Source organism: Chionomys nivalis, chromosome 6 (genome assembly GCF_950005125.1).
Source record: "Chionomys nivalis chromosome 6, mChiNiv1.1, whole genome shotgun sequence".
NCBI classification, from domain to species: domain Eukaryota; kingdom Metazoa; phylum Chordata; class Mammalia; order Rodentia; family Cricetidae; genus Chionomys; species Chionomys nivalis.
The window spans coordinates 85,559,528-85,565,508 of NC_080091.1; positions in this window are offsets into that span (position 1 = coordinate 85,559,528).

Below are 5,981 nucleotides of genomic sequence, written 5' to 3' on the forward strand. Positions count from 1 at the left end.
CTTGGGACATCGAAGTCTTCTGTTCACAGTGTGTCCCGTGTCATCGCTTATCCTTATATCTAACAAGAAAAAGCCTTGAGTTAAAATATAACTAAAGTCGATCAAAGCAAATGCAGTAAATGACCACATTGAACTTCTGTCTAATGGAGAGAGTAAAAGCAAATATTAATTATGCATATTTGGATCTCAGTGTTTAATGACAAATGTTTTGTAATGAAGCAAATTCAAGATCCATGACCAAAAAAAAAAAAAAAAAAAAAAGAGGTGATAAAAAAAGAGTCTATGACCTGTTTGCATAACTGTTCTGTTTCTAAAATATTTGAATAGGAGCAAGAACATTGGTTAGTGAGAGGTTAGTCAGAAATTTCTTCTCAGCAAAGAAGACAATATGAATATTTGCATAGATTATAAGTATTTTATTGTTATCATTTTCAGAAATTATTATAACAATGTTGATAAATGTATTCACATGTATATAATTTCTTAAATAACTTGGTAGTGCACCTAACAAACTCTACTGACCGAAGCCCTTGGAGGCAGATAGACAAGAGCCTTCTCCTACACATGTCCGTAGGGAAACAGAAGTCTAGCAATTGAGTTGTTAGACTCATAGTTGACAGAGTAACCTGAGTGATATTATCTGCTAAGGCAGTCAGTTGGTTCATCTTCCCTGTCTGTTGGTCTTTCATAAGTCCGAGAAGTAGTTGAATAGCTTGTTATCAGAATCTAGTCCACAAAGGCTCTAAAACGTACGTGAGTGCGTGCATCTACATTCCCTCCTTTTAAGGAAACACTATGACGACCATTCCTGAGGTCATCAATTTCTGTAAGATTGCACATGCAGATTCTGGAAACTAACATGTGACTTTAGTTTTTGGATGACCTAGGATGAGAAGAACAACAGAAAATATACTAATTAGAGATCTTAAATATAGATAAAAATCTGTTATTAAGTGATCAAAGCATCAGGGTATTTTTAATATTAAAAATTAAATTGAATTATTTAAATTGTTTTAAAGCCTCACAGCAGGAATCATCCAAGATGAAAGTAGTGTAACTAAGAGAGCTGCTCCTTTTGTTTTCTTTTATGAGTAATGCTAGGATTTACAGGAGAATTAGTTGAGTGATGGATGAATGACAGATGTGGCCTGTGATGATGCAAGAACAATGAGAAGAGGTTTTCAATTTAATACATAGAGTACATTGTGGATGGAAAAATATTGAATGTCTAAGAATATCATACGTTTGTTTTAACTTATCAACTTAAAGGGTTCATATGTTAGTGCCATTTATTTCTTTCTTGCTTCTTTTTTTTCCCCATTACCCTCTTTCCAAAATAACAAATGGAACCAAAGTCACTCGAGGAATCAGTATGGAAACACCGTCATATAGGCTTGCTTATTAGTACATGCATACTCATGCATACTCATGTATCCAGGGGGTTGGAAGAGGTTTTTGCAAATGTAGTGATGTTGTTAGTCTCAGGAATCATAGACTGGTATCAAAATATCCAGTGCAGGAAAACTTCACTTTCATTTGTTGCTTTGGTGGGGGCAGGGTGCCCTTGATTCTTCCCAAAAATATAGATTCTAGTCATTTTCTTGATTGCTTCCCAGATCGTGAAGATACGATGTCTGAAGACATTATACACTTCAGACTTAGGACCTGGAGCCATTGAGAAGCAATTGATCTGGAAACTTCCTCTCTGAAGATTTACATAGTATTGGAAGAGGTTACATAAGATCTCTAGGGAGAAATGTAATCAATAGTCCCATTAGCTGTCAGACCTATGGATTATAACAATGACTGGCATGGCAAGATATCCATAATAACAAAATTGTGACATTTTTTTTTGTTTTGTTTTTTCGAGACAGGGTTTCTCTGTGGCTTTGGAGCCTGTCCTGGAACTAGCTCTGTAGACCAGGCTGGTCTCGAACTCACAGAGATCCGCCAGCCTCTGCCTCCTGAGTGCTGGGATTAAAGGCGTGCGCCACCATCGCCTGGCTTAATTGTGACACTTTTATCTTAGGTGTAATCAAGATAAATCCAAGTCTGATTGGATTTGAGGCCAACTCAGTGGTAAAAAATTCATGTGTGGTACTGTAAAGCAAGTCAGCTATCCATGACTGGACACATCCCAGACCCCAGAAGTAGAACCTCCTCCTGCTGTTTTCCAAAACAAGTAAAATTTCTAACTATATTACTGGCTTTATCCTTATAATCACAGGTAACTGTAGCTCTCACAGCTCATCAAAATGTTTTATTGCAGCAGTGGAGAATATTGCAGAGATCCACAGCTGGTGGAAAAGGACGAGAATAAATGATCATTGGATGCCCAAGACCAATAAGTACACTTAGAGCAGCACAACTTCTAAATCAAAGGCTATGGAAATATTTTGGAAAAGGTAACAGAAAAACGTAAGAGCCAGGGGACCAAGATGCTTGATGGAAGATGGTGCTTTATATATATTATAGGGATATTGCATCCATGAAATCTTACCGATGTGATTGCCTAAATAAGACCTGTGTAATGACAGCACCAGTTGACCTGTCATCATAGATGGGAAAATTTCACAAAGTCCTATTCCTATAGGGAAAACTGTGAACAAACAATGACTGTCATGATAAGGAGTGCCATGTTTCTCCAGTAAGACCTCTCTGATCTATTATCCAATACTCATTTGTCAGCCATAAACATGTGTATATAATAAGCATCGAAACTGGACTCAATGGGATGGTGATATGGTAGAGGACAAAGCAGGAGGTGAAGGAAGGAGAAAGGAGCCTGTAAATGATGAAAATATAGTACCTATTTATGATTTTCTAAAAAGTGAGGTATTACACAAAGGAAAATGATAACCAACACATGTCCTAAGTCTGACACAAGTTTTTTTATTGTATTCAGGTCAAGGAGGACAACCAGAGTGTTGTGCCAGGACAACTATGACAATCAGAATGCTGAATTGTAGATGGGAGGTGGTGGCACACACCTTAAATCCAGCAGTGGGGAGGCAGAGGCAGGCGGATCTCTATGAGTTTGGGGTCAGCCTGGTGTACAAGAGCTACTTTCAGGACTGGCTTCAAAGCTACAGACAAGCCCGGTCATGATAAATCAAGAGCAGTGTCCTGTATTGTTCTACTGTAAATAGTGAACTTTTTGTGATGGGCAATATGTAATTGATCATTAATATTTCTTTGTGGTTTTTGAAAAAAATCCTGCTTTAGAAAAGGGAACAGTTATAAAATTCAATGTGTAAAACAGAAGGTAAGCACACAATGCTCCCTATAATGGGCAGTTATTTTTACAACGAACACTTTGTTCCGGGAATACAAAAATACAACGCCAGGTCACATTTTATTCTCTTTCAAGCAAAAAATGTTTAAAAATTTGTTTTATTTTTGACTTTTCTAAAACAAAACAGTGTGCTTCCTATCACTTTTTAGCTTGTTATTCATGCTACAGTTTCCCAGAGTCTTACCCAGAAGGTCCTTTTTGGGGACCCTGGTATTGGGACGTAAAGTATCTGGTTTCATATCCTTAAATCTCCAAAACACCTGTTAGAGGTTAGACAATAATTTATATCAGATTTCAAAACTTAAAATCTAGTATGGTACAAATTAGACAATGCATAGCTAAACGCCATTTGAATCCCCAGTGTGGAAACCAGGTAAAGAGACATTAAACCATAAAAACTATCAAAACATAAGGCAACACCACCTATGACTTTGTTTATATTTAATCAGGTCGAATGTCATTGTGATTATTTATGTGCAGATATGTGCATACATGAGAGAGTTAATGAAACATGAATATATTTAAGAAAAGTTTATATGTTCATAACTCATCTGCAAGGAAGAATGATTAAACTTCATTTGTATTTAATATAACACTTCTAATTTTCCATTCTTAATTTCATGCCAATTTAAAATAACCACATATCTAGGTTAATATGATATAATTCTTGTTTTATGCATGTGCAGTAGTCCTGTTACTCTAAGATGCAGGACTCTCAGTTACTTCTCTAGCATGTCTGACTGCATGCCAACTTGTCACACCATGATGTTGATGAACTGAACCACTAAACTGTAAATGAGTGTTTTTCTTTATAAGACTTGCCGTGGTCACAGTGTCTCCAACAACAATAGAAATAACAATTGGTTAAGACTGATTCTGAACCCATTTTTAGGAGTTATTATCTTATCACATTAAAGATTTGCCTTTGAAAATCCATTCAACTGTGTATTCCCACTTGAGTTCCTGTTCAATATCACCATCTTGGGACTCTACCTAGGAAGGTTCCTATGAAGTAGTTGGCTAACTACATCAGCAGCTTACATTATTCAGTCTTCAATAAGCCAATGGTCTCTGCCACCTCCAGACTGCCATAGGAAGTAAAACTTTGTCACCCAATTGGCTCAAACTGTAGAGAGCCTTCAGGAAAAAACAAGTATGCCTTTTTATTCCACTGTTGTCCAGGTATCAATTTTAAGTTTTTGCATACTTATATGCAGACTGATGAAGAAATACGATAGCCTGAAAAGCAATAAAATTGTCAGGAATCCTGGCATGAGGGTCTTTGCTTAGAGAAGTCCAAAGGAGCAGAATATAGTCCCTTCCACCCATTATTTTTCCTAGGTAGCTGTCACAAATGCTAGCCTGATTGTTTTGACCTCTGTTGAAACTCTTACATTCCTATGAAGCACTCAGCTATTTTTACTCATTTTGACTCCAAAAGAGGTTGAATAGTTCATACTCAGAAACACTACCTAATAACATGAGAAATAAAGTGTTATTGTCCAGTAATTTACATCCCCAAGAAGCAGGACTACTTACTGATAAAAATGAATCCACCTTCAAAAAACTGTTACATATCTTGGATTCTGACTGGAAGCACTCTGGGCCCAAAGGTGTGACTTCACTCTTGGGCAATAAACCATCACCCTACATTGCTAGCTGACAATATACGAGGCCCATCAAATGTTATCAGTACAAAGCTCCAACCCATTCTTACTCAGGCAGATAATAAATGTTTAAGACTGTGGGGGCTGAGAAATGCAGGCCCATTTCCTACATTGTCTGGCAATCAGAGAAGCTGAGAGACTAACTGGCACAATCTGCACTTCCAGACACAGGATGTTGTCGCCTGGCCTCTTTTGAAGTTGGGTAACTCTGTGGTCAGGATATGCTAATACGATCTGCTCCTTCCATTTTAACTATGAGGTCACCTGGGGAAGAGGTGTTTTCTGCCTACTTGACCAAGTGGACTTGAGTAAAATGTGACTTAAGTCACCTAGCTACTTAGCTACCTAGGCAACAGAATGTTAACGAAGTAATACTTACCTGCTCCCTTGCTTTACCTTCATATAAAAGCTGTTGGGAAAATAAATGCGGGTGATTTCCGGATCGGAATAATCACTGAAATTCCCTCCTGGTGTTGTAATGTGATTTTTGTCTTCATTTTTCCCACACGTCTACACTGGAAAGAAGTGGGTTTTGTTAGTTTGGTCCCCAACATAAAACCAAGCTAACAAGGTGTAACTTGCATTAGAATGTTTATTTTCATCCCACAAATTTTATTGGTGAAATTTAAGAGAAAATGCTATAAAATTTTTCTTTGGCACTCTATTTTTGACACACTGCTCCTTGTTTGGGTTATGGAGACCTATGGATGCTCTTTGAGAATAAAGTGAATTTATGATAATAGACATGTGTGACTTAACAGGAGGAAACAGACTTCCAAGGATGGGCCTCTATAAGGCTCCTCTTCCTGCTTTTCCCCCCTGACCATTGGCCCTCCCAACCTTTTACTTGTCATTGGGTTTTAATGAGGGATAATTGTGATGCCTTCTTGTGGCAATTTTCTCTGAGATAAAATCTTCCATCTTTTAGGAAAGTTCCTTAAGATCCAGAATATCTTGAGAGAGAAGAAACATACCATCCTACAGGAAAACTCTCTAAGACTCAGGATGTTTCAAGGGAT